The following is an 18,673-nucleotide window of genomic DNA, read 5'->3' on the forward strand; positions in this document are numbered from 1 at the left end:
TGGTAAAATCAAATTAAAGTCTATAGTTTAAGAGTATTCTACCAATATGATTCGCTTTCTTTTTTTTTACATTTTTGAGAAAGCAAGAGCACATGAGCAGGGGGATGGGGTAAAGCGAGAGAGAGAAGTAGACTCCCCACTAAACAGCCCAATGCAAGACTTTGTCCCAGGATTCTGGGCTCATAACCTGAGCCCAAAGCAGACACTTAACTGACAGAGCCACCCAGCACCCAGTGTGAATTTCTTAGTTTTGTTAAATGTGCCATGTTTATATCACACATCGAATATAGGAAAAACAGTAAAAGGTATGCAGGTATTCCCTGTACTATCTTTGCAACTTTTCTGTATATTTAAAATGATCCCAAAATAAAAATTTTATTCAAAAAAAATTGTGAATTGGGGCACCTGGGTGGCTCATGCAGTTAAGCATCTGATTGAGCTTCCAACTCTTTGGTTTCAGCTCAGGTCATGATTTCAGGAGCAAGCCTGCAGTTGGCTTGAGGATTCTTTCTCTCCCTCCCTCTCTGTTCTACCCCTGTGCCCCTGCTCGCTCTCTTACATAAATAAATAAAGCTTTTTAAAAAATATATGAACAATTATCCTCCATGGAAGAGGTGTTTGTTTGTTTGCACTGGAGTGGTAGTGATGGCTATTATATCCTGAGTGACTCTGGTATGAGAGGTAAATACATTCACAACCACAACTCTACTGTCTCAAATCTAGCTTTTGGTTCTTCCCATCCCAGCATGACAGGGTTTCTTCCTGGCTCCCTACACACCTCTCTGTCATGTAGCCCCCAGTCACTGAAAGTGACCACATCTCATCCATGTACTGCCCCACTACTTTGTTGTCATATGGAAGTCAGTCAGTCCAGGATTTATGACTACTTTCAGAGTGGAAATAAGCTGTAAGTGGTAAAAAACACAAAACATACAGTTTTGTCAGGCAGCACTGTCAAATTAAAGAAAGAGACTGCCTCTTTTCTTCTGTAAACACATTAACATACCACCTGAGCTCTCCTTACTGAGGTGTTATGCATCTGCCAGCACCACCGCCCACCTCCCCACCCCCCTTCTCTCCCTAACCCACCCCACCCACCCTCCACTCACCCCCACCCACCCCCCACCACAAAAGGAGGACTCTGCAATGGAAGGCATAGGTTCTGATAGACCAACAAAACATAAAAAATAGGATACCAAAACTGAACACCAGATACTGGCTAGGGAAATGGGTATAACGGCCTGGCTTTTTGTGGTAACAGTGAATAGAAAGTGTCATTCAGGATGGGCCTGTGTAGCACAGTTGGTTAAGCAAGAGACTCTTGGTTTTGGCTCCTGTCTGTATCTCAGGCTCCTGATATCAAGCCCCTTGCTCAGCACAGAGTCTGCTAAAATTCCTCTCCCCCTATCCCTTTACCCCTCCCCACCTCATGCTCGCTTGGGTGCGCGCGCTCGCACTCTCTCTCTCTCTCATAAGTAAATCTTAAAAAGGGGGGGGGTGCTTTCATTCAGGGAATCCTCCTGCAGTAAAAGAAAGATAGATGTATTAAGATATTAAGGGCAGATGATGCAAACATTAAAGCAACTGGTGAGGGTGGGCGGGGTGGGAGGGGGGCTTCCTGGTTGGCTGTGTTGTGCTTAAGTGTCTGCCTTCAGCTCAGATTATGATTTCCAGTTCTTGGGATGATCTCCCTCTGTCAGGCTCCCTGCTCATTGGGGAGTCTGCTTCTCCCTCTCCCGGTCCCTCTGTGTTCTCCGTCTCTCTCTCTCTCAAATAAATAAAATCTTTTTTTTTTAATTTATTTATTGTTTAGAAAGATTTTATTTATTTATTTGACAGAGACAGAGATCACAAGTAGGCAGGGAAGCAACCAGAGAGAGAGGGGGAAGCAGGCTCCCCCACTGCGCAGAGAGCCTGATTTTGGCGGGGGGGGGGGGGGGGGGGGTGGGGGGGTGGTCTCAGGGTCTTTATAAAAAAATTTCTTTTTTACTTTTTTTTATTTTTATTTTTTTTTTAATTTCTTTTTTTTAAAAAAAAAACAATTGGGACCCCGGGAAGAGTTTATCTTTTGGAATCTGGTGATTTTCACTATGTTAAAGTGGAGGCTACCTCTACAGTAGTACTATCCAATAGAAGTAGAATGTAAGCCCTATAAGTAATTTAAAATTTTTCTAGGAGCCACATTTACAAAAGTAGGAAGAAATAAGTTAAATTAATTTTATGTTTTTGTTTGTTTCAACACTCCCAAAATATTATTTCACATGTAATCAGTATATAAAATTATCAATGAGACACTTTTTATTATTTTATACTGGATTAAATCTTTGAAACCTGGTGTGTATTTTCTACTGAACAACACATCTGAATACAGATGTTAAATTTGTGTTGGGAATATTATTTATATTTTGTAAAACTTGCAGTTAAAAAAGTAGATTCACATATCCATGTTGTTCCAAACATAGTTAAAAGTTTTCCAGTAACTGAATTATCAGTATTTAAATTTAAATTAAGGCAAACATGCGAAGAAATTGGAATTCTTGTGTGTTGCCAACAGGAATGCAAAATGGTACAGCCAGTATGGAAAACAGTACGGCAAATACTAAAAAAATTAAAAAAGAATTACCATGTAATCCAGCTATTACATTTCTGGATATACTCAAAATAATTGAAAGCAAAATCTAAAAGCTATTTGTACATAGCAGCATTTTTGACAACGGTCAAAAGGTGGAAGCAACCCAATTCATTGATAGATGCATAACAGCCCTAAAAGAGAAGGACATTCTGGGGTGCCTGGGTGGCTCAGTCAGTTAAGCGTCCCAACTCTCAATATTTGGCTCAGGTCATGATCTCCGTCCTGAGATTGAATCCCACATCTGAAGCTCAGCAGATTCCCTCTCTCTTCCTCCCTTTGCCCCCTCCCTGCTATGCTCTCTCTTAAAAAAAAAAAAGAAGAAGAAGAAGGAGGAGGAGGAGGAGGAGAAGGAGAAGAAGGAAATTTAAGACATGCTACTACATGGATGAAACGAGGACATCACGCTGCATGAAAGAAGCCAGTCTCAAAAAGACAAATATAGCATAGTTCCACATAGATGAGGTATCAAAAGTACTCAGTATCATAGCACCAGAAAGAAGAATGGTGATGTTGCCAGGGACTGTGGGGAGGCAGGAAATGGGGAATTATTTACTATGTATAGAGTTTCAGGCTTTCAAGACAAAAAGACTATGGAGCTTGCTTGCACAACACTGAATGTACTTAACATTACTGATTTTTTTAAGGCTTTTTATTTATTTTTAAGAGATTTTGTTTATTTGACAGACAGAGATCACAAGTAGGCAGAGAGGCAAGCAAGGCAAGCAGAGAGAGAGGGAAGAAGCAGGCTCCCTGCTGAGCAGAGAGCCTGATGCAGGGCTTGATGCAAGACTCAGTCCCAGGACCCTGAGACTATAATCTGAGCTGAAAGCAGAGGCTTTAACCCACTGAGCCACCCAGGTGCCCCTTTTAAAGACTTTTTCAAAAGATTTTATTTATTTAAGAGTACAAGCAGGGGGAGCAGCAAGGAGAGTTCTAAGCAGGCTCCTGCTTAGCAGAGAGCCTGACACAGGCTGACACAGGCTGACACAGGCCTCCATCCCAGGACCCTGGGACCACGAGGTGAGCTGAAGGCAAATGCCAACCAGCTGAGCCACCCAGATGCCCCAATACTACTGATTTTAGAAAATGGTTAAGACGGTCAACTTTATGGTGTGTATTTTATAATTGAAATGAAAAGTCAGGGGTGCCTGGGTGATGGCTCATTCAGTTAAGTGTCCTACTCTTAATTTCAGCCTAGATCATGATCTTAGGGTGGTGAGATTAAAGGTTTTGAGAATGAGCCACACATTGGGCTCTGCACTGAGCACTGCACTGAATTCAGAGTCAGCTTGGGATTCTCTCTCCCTCTGCTCCTTGCCCTATCACCCCCGCCCCCCGTAAGTAAACAAATTAATTTTTTTAAAAAGTCAGGGGCGCCTGGCCGGCCAAGTCAGTAGAGTATGTAACTCTTGATCTTGGGGTCATAAATTTGAGCCTCACGTTGGGTGTAGAGATTACTTTTAAAAAGTAAAACCCAGGGGTGCCTGGGTGGCTCAGTGGATTAAGGCCTCTGCTGAGCTGAACTCAGGTCATGATCCTGCATCCTGGGATCCAGCCTCCCATCTGGCTCTCTGCTCAGCGGCAATCCTGCTTCCTCTTCTATCTCTGCCTGCTTCTCTGCCTACTTGGGATCTCTGTCAAATAAATAAAATCTTAAAAAATAATAAAAGAATATTAAAAAGTCAGGTCCTCTGTCCCACTAGCCACATTTCAAGTGCTCAACCGCGCTGTGTGGGTAAATGGCCCCCTTATCACACAGTGCAGCTTTAGGCTAAGAAGGGAGGAACTAAAATGCTACTATCTTCAACTGTCACTTTGAAAGGGCCGTCTCTTGTGGCTCTGTCTCTGCTCTAAGTCACTGGCTTTCTTCACACTGCCTGGAGGGCTAGAACCTGTTACCTAAGTCTTGCCAGTTAGAAATACTCAGAATAAGCTTTGGATTCCTTTAGGGAGTTTCACTTGAATACAGAGAGCAGGGCAGGCTAATTGTTAGCTATCTACTTTGACTCTGTGGGTGTAATATTTCTCAAAGGGAGGCCCAAGAGACTTCCTCTAACTCCAGTTGTCACCCCGTGAAAGTTTATTCCAAAATGGATTGTTTAACACAGAAATCACTGTGATCCAATGAATAGGATTTGAAAGCAATTTTTATAAAGTCTCATTTGTGAAGAGCACAGAGATTTGACATCTCAGGTACAGAAAGAAAGGTGAAGGAGCTAAACGAGGCATCATCAAGTTTTGCCCTTGACTTTCGCTCTAGGTCTTAACTGTGATTTGCTTTTATTCACAGTTCTTAGTATACTTTACGTTTCCTATCAGCATCTCAATATATATTTTAGATAAAGATTAGAGTTTTTTCATTTTTATTTTAAGTTTGTTTTTTGAGAGAGAGTGTGAACAAAGCTAGGGTAGGGGGGGAGATGTAGAGAGGGAGGGAAAAAATCTTAAGCAGGCTCTGTGCCCAGCATGGAGCTAGACACAGGGCTCGATCTCATGACCCTGAAATCATGACCTGAGCTCAATGGGCACTTAACTGGCCGAGCCACCCAGACACCCCTAGAGTTGTTTTTATAGTAATCATTGTATCTTATTACTATGTGATTCAGTTTTTCTATTCTCAAAGTCTTTTTAGTTAACGTGGCTCCTGAGAATTTTTATTCTTTTCTGAAAAGGCATAATGTATAAGAAACACTGATAAGAAATAAATTTTGCCTTTTCAGAAAAGAACGAAAATCCCTTGGCTTGGTGGTAAGCTCTCTAAATGCAAAGATGTAACAATTTAATTCTCTTTGTCTTCCATACCATAAAGCACAGGTCTCAAATAAGTTCTCATTAAATTTTTGATGATGGCCAGAAATGCTTTTTCTATAGGTGTTAATGTGTTTTTAAATGAATTATCCTGTTTTATTTAACAAGGTTTAAATATCTTTTTGCTCACCAGTAATCAAGGGCGGGCACCAAGTTTAGCTTAGTCTCTGAGTATCCAGAACAGCTGGGATGGTCTCCTGCCTGAAGGATGGACTCAAGTAGTATTGAATAGATAAGTAAATGAAAGCTAACTTTTTTTTTTTTTAAGTAAACTGCTTTAAAATGAGTAGAGCTGGCAGCTGGCTAGCTCAAGTCAGTAGAGCATGTGACTCTTGATCTTGAGGTCAGGAGTTCAAACCCCACATTGGGCAGATAGATGACTTAAAAAAAAAAAAAAGACAAACCCACACAAACAAAAAAAGAAAACAAAAAATAAAGGTGTACTTTATGGGGCGCCTGGTTTACTCAGTAGGTAGAACATGTGACTCTCCATCTCTGAGGGTTGTAAATTCTTTTTTTTTTTTTTAAGATTTTATTTATTTGACAGACAGCAATCACAAGTAGGCAGAGAGGCAGGCAGAGAGGAGGAAGCAGGCTCTCTGCTGAGCAGAGAGCCCAATGTGGGGCTCGATCCCAGAACCCTGAGATCATGACCTGAGCTGAAGGCAGAGGCTTAATCCACTGAGCCCCCCAGTTGCCCCCTTGGGTTGTAAATTCAAGCCCCACGTTGGGTGTGGAGATTATTTAAAAATAAAATCTTCAAAAAAATAAAAATAAAACAAAATGAGTAGGTAATTGCATTTCTTAATCCTTAAGAAGACCTTCCATATAAAAGTTGGGTTGTTGACATCCTCTCAGATTTTATAAACATAAAGCCACATTTAAAGGGCACAGTTGCCTGAATACATTCAGAACCAGAAGGGTCATGCTCACAGGAGCTCAGCCACAGAAATGGAGGCCTCTGTCAGTTATGGTGAAGACGAATTAAAACCAACTTTGTGACTCTAAGTAAGCCAACATCCTAATAGAAAATGAAGACTTTATAGTTCACATTTTCAGGAAATGCCAAAATGCTTTTCATTGCATTTACAGATTTCAGTAGATTTATTTGTAGATTCAACATTCATGACTGCATTGTAGACTGACTCAGGCTACCCTCTCAGAAGGTAATAGGAAGGTCCTTAGCAATATTAACTTGTTGGTTGTCAATTAGCAGGACTCGGACTGGCCAGAACAGAAAAGTCATTGTTAAAACCCCTTATTTCAGGGTTGAGGAGATTCAGCCCAGGAAGTTAAATGACTTTTCCAAAGTCACCCAAACAGTAAATTCTTGCACAGAAACCCAGAATGCTTGGGACCCATTCTAGTGATCCTCTTAAGCCAGACTGATTCTTTGCTGTGTGTGTGTGTGTGTGCTTGTGTGTCCCTCACTCTGTACAGTAGTGTGAAACCGTCAAAGTGACCATGCAAGTTGAAACTATGCAAAGCAATCTTATGGGTCTATGGGGAAAAAATATTATTTCTGTAATCTTTGAAATTTTTGCCAAAACATTAAAAATGCTCTAAGTGTATTGGAAGATGAAAACAACATTAAAACGAATATTTATTTTTGTACTCTGTAACTTATTAGAAACATTGAGAATTACAGTGTTTTATTTGTAAAACCCAACTGAGAATAGTCTAAACAATGCTTGCCTCTTATTTTCATTGCATAGTGTATGACAGAAAGAGCATCTTTTCAATTTTTCTCTCAATTTTCATACTCCTTTATAAATTTGGATCACCTTCCAACATTTTATTATTCACACTTTCAATGTTAAGAAATATCTTCAGGGGCGCCTGGGTGGCTCAGTGGGTTAAGCCACTGCCTTCAGCTCAGGTCATGATCTCAGGGTCCTGGGATCGAGTCCCACATTGGGCTTCTCTGCTCAGTAGGGAGCCTGCTTCCTCCTTTCTCTCTCTGCCTGCCTCTCTGCCTACTTGTCATCTCTCTCTGTCAAATAAATAAATAAAATCTTAAAAAAAAAAATCTTCAAAAATCCCCAGCATAAAGTTGTTTTGCCAGCATCATCTCTTTTAGGACATCTTTAACCTTTTCATCATAAACACTTTTCCTATGTTAAGTTCTCCTTGGACAAGTTCCTCTGGCTGCAGATCTGGAGTCTCTTGGACAACAGCAATGATCAACATTCCCCGTCAGCTCTTTTGGATATAACTCCACTTACGCTCAGTTCCAATTTCACTCCCAGCATTAACACTTTTCATTTATTTGCTGCACTTTTGTCCTTGTTGATCAGTTCCCTCTTTTGATCATCCTTTTTTTTCCCCTAAATGTCCCATGGGTTTATTTTGGAAGACAAGATGACCCAATCACATGCTTTTCTGTCCATATGAGAGCTAAGCAACAGACTCAAAGTGACCACTGGCAGACTTTCAGAGAGTTTACATGACTTGTCACTTACCACGATACACATCCTTTATTTGTATAGTGATCTGTGGTCTGAAGAACTAGGAGTGAAGTTTATACTTTATGCAATTACAGTTGATACAGTGTTGTAACTAAAATTTGCACTGTTTTTGAGGAACTGTTATGCAACTAAACTACGGTGAGTGTAATTTGTGCATAAGGGAACCCTTCAAAGTGAGATCTGGCTATGTCCAGGTACAATTTACTAGAGAGTTTAAGAAGAACATAGACTTGGGTTTTGTTAGACTGGTTTAAATTCAGGATAACCATGGGTGCGTGGGTGGCTCAATCACTCAAGCCTCCACCTTTGGCTCAGGTCACAATTCCAAGGTTCTGGATTGAGTCCAGCATTGGGCTCCCTGCTCAGCACAGAGTCTGTTTCTCCCTCTCCCTCTGCCTCCTCCTCCCTGCTCATGCTCTCACTCTCACTCTCACTGTAATATAAGTAAATAAAATCCTAAAAAAAAAAAAAAGTAAATAAGTAAATTCAGGATAACCACTGTCAGTCTGTTAAAAGAGAAAGATAAGGAATTTGGCCAGTAAAAGCAAGTTTATTCGGGAATGGAAGAAGAATGGCAATGTGGGACAAGCACACTATGGCAAACCACAGGCAAGTACAGAGAACAGTGGAGAAGAACATACTTTATAGAGGAAAGAAGGAAGTTGGGAGGGGGTTTATTAAACAAAAGACCGTTGGAGGAATTCATTGGCTGCAGGCAAAGCAGTGGTGGCCTTTCACTGGTTACTGAACTGAGAGGAAATTTTCCTCCTGCTGGATTTTTCAAGCTGTGAGGAGTGGTGTGTGTGAGTCCTCCCTTCATGACTTCCTAATTCTGAGTTAGGTTTCCTTAACACATTTTCACATCTTAGACACATCCCTGACCTGTAAAGATAAAACTATCCCATCTCTCAGGTTACTATGAGAAATAGTGATCACATCAAGTTCTTGTTTCACAGCACTGGACAGATAGATACCCCCCAGGCTTGTGAGTAGTAGTAGTAGCAGCAGAAATAGAATCGAAATTTTCCATAGGCAATTCCAAAATTATTTTTATATTCTTATTGTTATTAAATAGGAAGATAAAATACTTTGTGGAAGCATATCTCTTCATCTTCCTGCAGTCTGAAACCTCCTAAAACTACTTAAGGTGTCCACTTTTGAGGGGGTGGGGAAGGAAGTTAATATCTAGAGGAAGGTACCAGGGAGAAGGTGGAACTGGGGTGTTAGGTGAGGAAAAGGATGGCATTTGGGCAATGATCTGTGTTTCTCTGAGTCACATCTGCATGGTATCTTTATAATTTGGGTTGGAACAATGTCCAGAACATTATCTAGTCTGGTTTTTTTTTTCTTTTTTAAAAAATTTGACAGATCACAAGTAGACAGAGAGGCAGGCAGAGAGAGAGAGGGAAGCAGGTTCCCAGCTGAGCAGGGAGCCTGATGCGGGGCTCAATCCCAGGACCCTGAGATCATGACCTGAGCTGAAGGCAGAGGCTTAACCCACTAAGCCACACAGGTGCCCCATTATCTAGTCTGTTAGCAAGTGCAAGAATAGGGGCAGCTGGATGGTTCAGTCAGTTGAGCATCCAACTCTTGATTTTAGCTCAGGTCCTGATCTCAGCGTCCTGGGATTGAGGCCTCATCAGACTGTATGCTCAGCATAGCGTCTGCTTGAGAATTCTCTCCCTCTCCCTCTGCTGCTGCTCCTGCTAGTGTTCTCTCTCTAAAATAAATAAATCTTAAATAAAAACAAATGCAAAATGCAAAAATAAATACATTCCAACGGCTCCTGGCTGGCTCAGTCAGTAGAGCATGGGACCCTTAATCTCAGAGTAGTGAGTTCTAACCCCATGTTAGATCTAAAGATTACTTAGAGAGAGAGAGGGAGAGAGAGAATAAATACATTCCAATAACAACTAACATATTATCTTTTGGTATCTGTAATTTTAGCTTTTTTTTTTTTTTTTTTTTTTAGATTTTATTTATTTGACAGTGAAAGACAGCGAGGGAGGGAACACAAGCAGGGGGAGTAGGAGTGGGAGAAGCAGGATCCCCGCTGAGCAAGGAGATTTATGTTTGCCTCAATCCCAGGAGCCTGGGATCATGACCTGAGGCGAAGGCAGATGCTTAACAACTGAGCCACCCAGGTGCCACATCTGTAATTTTAGTTTTCTGTATAACTGTTATTTTTTTTTTTTAAGATTTTATTTATTGGGGTGCCTGGGTGGCTCATTAAGCGTCTGCCTTTGGCTCAGGTCAAGATCCCAGGATCATGGGATCAAGCCCTGCATCAGGCTCCCTCCTCAGGGGGGAAGCCGCTTCTCCCTCTCCCACTACCCCCGCTTGTGTTCCCTCTCTCGCTGTGTCCCTCTCTGTCAAATAAATAAATAAAATCTTTCAAAAAAAAAAAAAAAGATTTATTTTTTTACTTGACAGCGAGAGACAGTGAGAAAGGGAACACAAGCAGCAGAAGTGGGAGAGGGAGAAACAGGCTCCCCGCTGAGCAGGGAGCCCGATGTGGCACTCTAGCTCAGGACCCTGGGTTCATGACCCAAGCCTAAGGCAGAAACTCCATGACCAAGCCACCCAGACACTCCTCACTGTTCTTTTCTAAGAGCATATATATGGAAGCGTGTGTGTGTGTATATATATATATATACATATTTATATATATAGGTTGACTAGTCATAGGCATTAAGAATAACAAGGCAGGGGCGCCTGGGTGGCTCAGTGGGTTAAAGCCTCTGCCTTTGGCTCAGGTCATGATTCCAGTGTCCTGGGATCCAGTCCCGCATCGGGCTCTCTGCTCAGCAGGGAGTCTGCTTTCTCCTCTCTCTCTGCCTACTTGTGATCTCTGTCTGTCAAATAAATAAATAAAATCTTAAAAAAAAAAAAGAATAACAAGGCAAATGACTCATAGTCTTTAATATTTTATTCCTTGTTCTTATCAAGTGGTCATTGAGGAAGCATAAGAACTTTCTCTCTGATGAGAGATTGTTCCTCAGATTCTGGTGGTAGTCGATGAAATTAACACTTATATTGGGCAGTTAAAACCTGTAAAAGCAGAAAGAGACAACTTGTTTCAGAAGGGTACCCAGATGACCTACAAGTAAAGTCACTACAATGAAGCCTCTAAGTTTGGAGTGTGATCCTTGCTCAGAATTTAGAGATGATTTCCAATGCTTGTGACCTTGATAAAATATAGACTTTGATTAAAAAACACCTGAGAGTTCTCCCTACTACTTTTTTTGGTAACTGAAAGGTGGCCTTGAGGGTTTTTTTTTTTGGTTTTTTTTTTTTTTTTTTTGGTTCATGAATTTTCCCTCTGACATAGGAAACAATCCACAGGAAAGGTCCTTTTTTTTTTTTTTTTTTTTAAGATTTTATTTGGGGCGCCTGGGTGGCTCAGTGGGTTAAGCCGCTGCCTTCGGCTCAGGTCATGATCTCAGAGTCCTGGGATCAAGTCCCGCATCAGGCTCTCTGCTCAGCGGGGAGCCTGCTTCCCTCTCTCTCTCTCTCTGCCTGCCTCTCTGTCTACTTATGATTTCTCTCTGTCAAATAAATAAATAAAATCTTTAAAAAAAAAAAAAAAAGAAAAAATTTTATTTATTTATTTGACAGAGAGAGATCACAAGTAGGTAGAGAAGCAGGTAGAGAGAGAGGAGGAAGCAGGCTCCCTGCTGAGCAGAGAGCCCGATGCGGGGCTCAATCCCAGGACCCTGGGATCATGACCTGAGCCGAAGGCAGAGGCTTTAACCCACTGAGCCACCCAGGCGCCCCAGGAAAGGTCCTTTTTGGCACCAAGAAACAAAGGCTACTGAATTTGGGAAATGTAACTCTTGATCAGTGATGCTTTTAGAGACAGATCTTGCCCAAACGGGAGAAATGTGAAAATTAATAGAGGAAACCTGAACTAAAATTTGAGTTGGGAAGACTTCTAGAGAAAGCTCTCATCCCCTACCACCACTAGACAGTTATCTCAAATAGTTATCCCAAACAGTTATCCCTTCCTATCCCGACTGGAAGATGTCACTACTTTACTACCCTCCCAAGAAGAAGGAAAATGTTCCTCTGCCCAGCAACAAACCCAAACAATGGCAAAATGCTGCAGCTCAGCCAATGAAAAGCCACTGTCACCCTGAACTCTTATTTTCTTCCAATGAACCTTCAATTTTCCTTTGCCAATGACTTCCTTGCCTAACCCTCCTTTTTATAACAGCCTTCTGTTTTGTAAAACTCCTTGGAGTAACTCTTTGCTCGATGAGATACTGCTTGATTCATGAATCACTTAATAAAGCCAATTTAATATTCAGATTTACTCAGTAGCCTTTTGTTTTTTTTAAGTGGTTATCCCAATATTCAGAAGAGTGGGAGCATGAAGGAAACCTTGTTAACACTTTTAGGTATGTTTTTATAGAAATTCTTCATGTATGTTGATATATATTGCACATTTGATGTAAATACATAATTTTAGGAAAATGTATACAAAAAACACTTTTTTTTTAAAAAAGATTTTATTTATTTATTTGACAGACAGAGATCACAGGTAGGCAGAGAGGCAGGCAGAGAGAGAGGAGGAAGCAGACTTCCTGCTGAGCAGAAAGCCTGGTGTGGGGCTCAAACCTAGGACCCTGGGATCATGATCTGAGCCAAAGGCAGAAGCTTTAACCCACTGAGCCACCCGAAACCCCAAGACCACTCTTTAAAAAAAAAAAAAAAAAGGATTTCTGCTAGGGGCTCCTAGGAGGTTCAATTGGTTAAGTGTCTAACTCTCGATTTTGGCTCAGGTCATGATCTCAGGGTCATGAGACTGAGCTCTGTGTCAGGCACTGTGCTGGGCATGCCGGGAAAGCATGTCAGGAAAGCAGCAGAGTTAACTGCTTGTTAGATCAGGTGATTTATTTCTCTCAGTATATGAAGCAGGAGGGCACTGAGAACTCAGCCATGTCATTAAGTAGGCATTTATTGTATAAGCACAACTAAAAATTTTGAGTGGCCTTCCATATTTATCAAGATTCAAAGAGAGGGGGTGCCTGGGTGGCTCAGTGGTTTGGGCTGCTGCCTTCGGCTCGGGTCATGATCTCAGGGTCCTGGGATCGAGCCCCGCATCGGGCTCTCTGCTCCGCAGGAAGCCTGCTTCCCTCTCTCTCTCTCTCTCTCTCTCTCTCTCTGCCTGCCTCTGTGCCTATTTGTGATCTCTGTCTGTCAAATAAATAAATAAAATCTTAAAAAAAAAAAAAAGATTCAAAGAGAGGAAAAGTACCACCAGGTAATGTGTATGTATAATTTGTTACAGGAATTTGAGCCTTATGCCACTGTGGGAGCTGGTTAAGCAGTCTCTGTCTAAAAGGGAAGATGGAGGGGCGCCTGGGTGGCTCAGTGGGTTAAAGCCTCTGCCTTTGGCTCAGGTCATGATCCTGGGGTCCTGGGATTGAGTCCCACATTGGGCTCTCTGCTCAGCAGGGAGCCTGCTTCCTCCTCTCCCTCTGCCTGCCTCTCTGCCTACTTGTAGTTTCTGTCAAATAAATAAATAAAATCTTTTTTTTTTAAGATTTTATTTATTTATTTGACAGACAGAGACCACAAGTAGGCAGAGAGGCGGGCAGAGAGAGAGAGGAGGAAGCAGCTCCTGCTGAGCAGAGAGCCCGATGCGGGACTCGATCCCAGGACCCTGAGATCATGACCTGAGCCGAAGGCAGCGGCCTAACCCACTGAGCCACCCAGGCGCCCAATAAAATCTTTTAAAAAAATAAATAAATAAAAGGGAAGGTGGAGGGGCACCTGGGTGGCTCAGTGGGTTAAGTCTCTGCCTTGGGCTTGGGTCATGATCTTGGGGTCCTGGGATTGAGCCCTGTGTCAAGCTCTCTGCTCTTTGTTTATTTATTCAAATAAATGAAATCTTAAAAAAAAAAAAAAAAAAAAAGAAGGGAAGATGGATATAAAGCCGGGGACAGCCAGAACAGCTGGAATTCAAGTCAGAGATCAAGCTAAAATTCGCCTTAGCTCTCCCTGTTCTTGCCTCTACCTTGGTAGTGTGGGCATCTGGTAGAAGACCTTCCTGAGCTAAACACACTCCTGGCCCAGGAGTTGGGGAAGTTAAAGGAGAATATAGGGGAGGTAGATATAGCAGCTATAAGGCTGGCTTTTGCCACCCGCCGATGATGATAAGGAACAGCCCATTCTGCTCCCTGAAACCTCACACAAGGATCTCTCTTGGGAGCCCCCCCCCCCAAATGTAAACACACAGGGAAGGGAATTCTGGGCAATATCCTTCAGCTTAACCCGGCTGCCACAGCGTGAAGCCACTGACCCTGGTTTCTTTATAGTACTCCATGTGGCCCCCCTTTTGGTATGCCCTGAGAAGAGCAAGAGTTTATTTAGCACATTTTAGTGATTCTTGATTTGATACTGTGATACAGGTAATTTTTGTTTTTTTCTTTCTTGTACAGAGAATGAGACTTATCCACTGTTTTTTTTTCTCTCTCTCTCTCTCATTGCCACCCATATACCAAACCACTTTACTCAACTGCTGTCCCCCATTTTTTTTTCTGTTATAGGTCAAAAACCTTGAAATTCAACATTATGAACTCCTATTATGAAGATAAAAATCTCAAAGTTGTTCCAGTTTTGTAAGATAACATCTGGGTTTGTTTGTTGTTGTTGTTGTTGTTTTATAAATAAAGTAGTCAAAATGTACATGTTAGCAGGACACCATTGCAGCTTAATAACTCTCAAGTGAAAAAAAGTGAGAAAAAAAAAACCTTCTGAGAAAAGCATAGATAATAAAAATGCTTAGCATATATTCAGCTCTCAGAAGGGGGACTGGAATCCACATGGCCTCTGCTCACACTTCTGTCCTATCACCTCTTCCCCATATGTAGTGAGGCTCAGGAATCACTTGGCAACACTGGCTCCTTTCTCATTTGCCTTTGGGGAGCACAAAGTCTGCTGTGAAGAATTGGAGGCAGGAGAGACTGCTCCCTAATAACGGGTTAGTATTCAGGGGAGTTGTGGGGCTGACACAGGGACCTCGGTGCAAGCTCCCTCCCACACACCCAACCATGATGGTTTTGAAAGAGAAGTTGAAGTGGGCAGGAGTCGTTTTCACCATAGTACCTTGGGTGAGGTGTGGTGAGGTCAGGCACTGATCAAGAGAAAGAAAATGGTTTGAGTTTTCTGTACTCAACAGCTCTCAGAGAACACATCAGGTCACCCAACGCCACTCAGTGGAAGCACCAGTTTGGTCAAAAGGCAGAGCGATGGGTAACTGTGGGCAAGCACCTTTATTCTGGTCTTTGCGGGAAAGAAAGGGTTAGATGAGGCAAACAGGTTTAGGATTGGCTAATTGGAATAATTTCACCAGGCTCTAGGTTCTCAGGGCTATCCCAGGATACCTGATCCTTGACCCTGGCATAATCAGAATGGGTGTATGGTGGTCCAGAGTATACAATTCAGATAAGGGAGATGTTTGGTGGTGTGGACGTAATGGGTCATTCCAGAAGAACTAACCACCTTCTAGCCAGGGCCTCAAAACTGGATCAAGATACAACTACTCATCCAATCTTGTATCACAGCAAGCAATATTCTTTCAAAAAATGTATGTAAATGATCATACGTTTTGTTACTTCTCTGATCCCCAAACTTTAATACTTACCATTGATTCTCCTGGGATGAAATAGTTCATCATTCAAAAACTGTATATATATATAGTAATTGCTTTTTAAAGAGTTGAAAAGCACCACATGTGGTCCAAGTGAAGTTTTCTGACTCTCCTGAGCCCCCACAGAAATGAAGGCATCTAAATGTACATAGTTTTGTACATAGTTTTGTATACAGGCATCTTCTGTACATAGTTTCTAATCAAGCTAAAAGCTTACAACTCCGAATGAAAACAGAACTAGTTCACTAATGTCCAAGCCACGGCTTTTTTCTTGCTCACCCTGATGAGGAGATGGTCAAAGGGACTGCCCAGTATCACCCAATCCACAAGCAGTCTTTTGCTAGGCCAAAAAAACCCCCCACAAAAACAAAAACAAAAACAAACCTAATTCAAGCAAGTATCTATTAAGCTCAGAGAGGTGCCATAATTCCTCTTTCACTTCTTAATATGAAGTGCTGTTTGAAATAACTGTGAAGTAATCCCTGAAATGACAGCAAATAACCCAAGGGGCCCGCCTTCTGGGGTGATGACTTACTACTTGAAGCACTGGTGCTGCTTCAAAGTACATTTCTCTTTTTTTTATTAACATAAAATTGGCATATAACATTGTATTCATGTCAGGTGTAGACATAATTCAATATCTGCATATACTACGAAGTGACCACATTTCTAACTACCATACAACTGACCTCTTTCACAAAGGTGTATTTTTCTGTATTGGTCAGGAAAATTCTTCAGATGAGGTTGTGACTGCTGAACTAGCCTTCATTCCCCTTGGGTTATCTCATCCCTCAATCTCTGCCTACTAGAGCACCTGACCTAAAGGAGAAACATTACATTTGGACAGGCTCTTTGTGCTGCTGGACAGTTCAATTTGCTCTTTTACTTCATTCTTTCCTTCTCTCAATGGGAAAGGAAGCCAGAAAAGGGGCTTGTGAGCCAGTCTAGAAGATCTCTCTCTTTTGGGTTTAAGAGTGCAGCACTTAAGAGTGCATACCACAGAACCAGAGTGTTTCAGTGTGCCATCTGTAGGTGTCTGTGACTCTGCACTTCAGTTCCTTTCCAATAAATGGTGATGGTAGTAACATCTACTGCTGGATTGCTATGATGTTAAATGAAATTGAGTATTCAGAAGCAGTGCAAACCACAGTGAAGGTGCAATGCATGTAAACTACTGTAATCTTCATTGCTGACAGGTACTATGGCTTTGAATAAAAGCCTTCTCTGAGCCTCAGGGATCCTGCCTACCCATTAGCACTCTCCTGGAGAAGATGCTAAGGTGGGTTGTGGGGGAGGGCAAAGCTTAATGGGTAAAGTGTTCTTTCAAGGGGGTATTAACTGGATAATTTTAATAGACTCCAGACAATACAAACTTCGGTACCATTTGTTATGGATGAGTGGCTTCCACAGAGGAGCCTGCATCTGAATCTTAAAAATATTTATTGAAAGGAATTAAATTTGTGATAATCTATTTACATAAATAACAGGGAATAAAAAGGCAAGTCAGTCTCTGTGAGAGGGTACATCTTGGGGCGATCTTCACTTGTGGTGAATTCAATTGTTTTTAACCCCAAAACATTAAAGGTGCATCTCTCTGTAGGTACTTCCAACAATCAAACCATCAAACAAACAAACATGTCTCTTTAGATTTCAGAGTGTAGGTGAGATACCTTTTGTGGACACAGAGGTGAAAAGAATGGAGGCCCCTAAGACCCTATAGCTGAGGTGGTCCAAGAAGACCAGGTGTGGGCAAACATTTTCCAGTTGGTGAGATGGACATTTGCGGAAAAGGCCTGGATCTGTGGTACCAGTATGAGCAATTCCAGCCCTCACTGTGAAAGAGGGTCTACATGTGACCATGCTGGTTCCCATCTCTGGAAAAAAGCATAGTGGGTACCTGTGATGACTCCTAAAACCAGAGGGAGGTTCATAATCAGGCCAAGGTCTTAGTCTTTCATTCAGGGAAGCCATCAAAGATTATTGCATCATTGATGAATAATGGAGAACTGTCAGACTTGAAGGGATTTGAGAGCCCGTTTGGCTGAGTCTCTCTTAACGAACAACATGAAGATATCTTCTTGGACCTGGCTTCACGGTGTCTTCATTCTGAAGCACTACTTTTTTGATACAATTTTAATATTTGCCTCAGATTGGCTGCTTGCATTTTCTCTCCAGAACCAGACTTTATACAGTGTGAGCTGTAATGGAGTCATCATGGGGTTTCTTAATACCTGATTATTTTTTTTTTTTTAAGATTTTATTTAGTTGACACAGAGAGATCACAAGTAGGCAGAGAGTCAGGCAGAGAGAGAGGGAAAGAAGCAGGCTCCCCGCCGAGCAGAGAGCCCGACGCGGGGCCCTATCCCAGGACCCCGAGACCACGATCCGAGCCAAAGGCAGCGACCCATTCCACTGAGCCACCCAGGACGAACACCTGATTTTTGTAGGACCCATTTTCTGTAATTTTGTCTTAATTTTCTCCTAGTACATTTTCACCTCTTCTGACCGCTCTTGCTTTTATTTTACCCATTTTTCTTTTCTGGAGTCAGCTTCTTTTGACAAACCGCTCTTTACTATTGTCATCGACTCAATCTGCCACTATGCCAAGCATTCCCCCAATATAACGAGTGATTGTAAAATAATTTGGTCTGCTAAACCTGTGATGAATGCCTTCATCTTTTCCTATTTATGAAGAGTCTCCAAAAATTAAAATGGTAATAATTACTAACCCCATAACATATCAAGAAAATCTCCACCGGGTAGCCATTTCCACCCACCCTGTAGCCTAAGGTGTCCTGTGACTGAAAACTTTGCATTCTCCCTGGGTCTTCTGGGTCACCTTCAGGGACTGGGAGTTTTCAGCCCAAGTGATAATCACGTGAACCACCTCAGTAAACCCGTTAATCCTTCCCTAAATCCTGAAATCGGAGCCGCCTTTATCTGTTTTGGTGTTTTCGGTTCCCTATTTCTTCCTCGGCAGGAAATAACTCATTTTCTTTTCACGATGGTCTTCAATCGTCTTCAATCCAAGAATCCTTAAAGCTCTGTTTTGGGAAGGATTCTCCTAGTCAGTACATTACGGAGCGCAACTATACTATCAAACACCCC

The 18,673-nt window shown here is 41.9% G+C and overlaps 1 protein-coding gene across 1 annotated transcript in view; it reads left to right on the plus strand.

Moving 5' to 3' along the window:
* Positions 1–14,601, plus strand: part of ZNF239 (zinc finger protein 239) — a 103,895-nt gene extending 89,294 nt beyond the window's left edge. Inside the window, exons 5-6 of the transcript XR_014309222.1 lie at positions 12,250–12,308; positions 14,463–14,601. The gene's annotated coding sequence lies outside the window, so the exon portion shown is untranslated. The remainder of the gene's footprint in view (positions 1–12,249; positions 12,309–14,462) is intronic.
* Positions 14,602–18,673: the final 4,072 nt, after the last annotated feature.

The sequence above is a fragment of the Mustela nivalis genome (genome assembly GCF_964662115.1).
Source record: "Mustela nivalis genome assembly, chromosome: 2".
In the NCBI taxonomy this organism is placed as follows: domain Eukaryota; kingdom Metazoa; phylum Chordata; class Mammalia; order Carnivora; family Mustelidae; genus Mustela; species Mustela nivalis.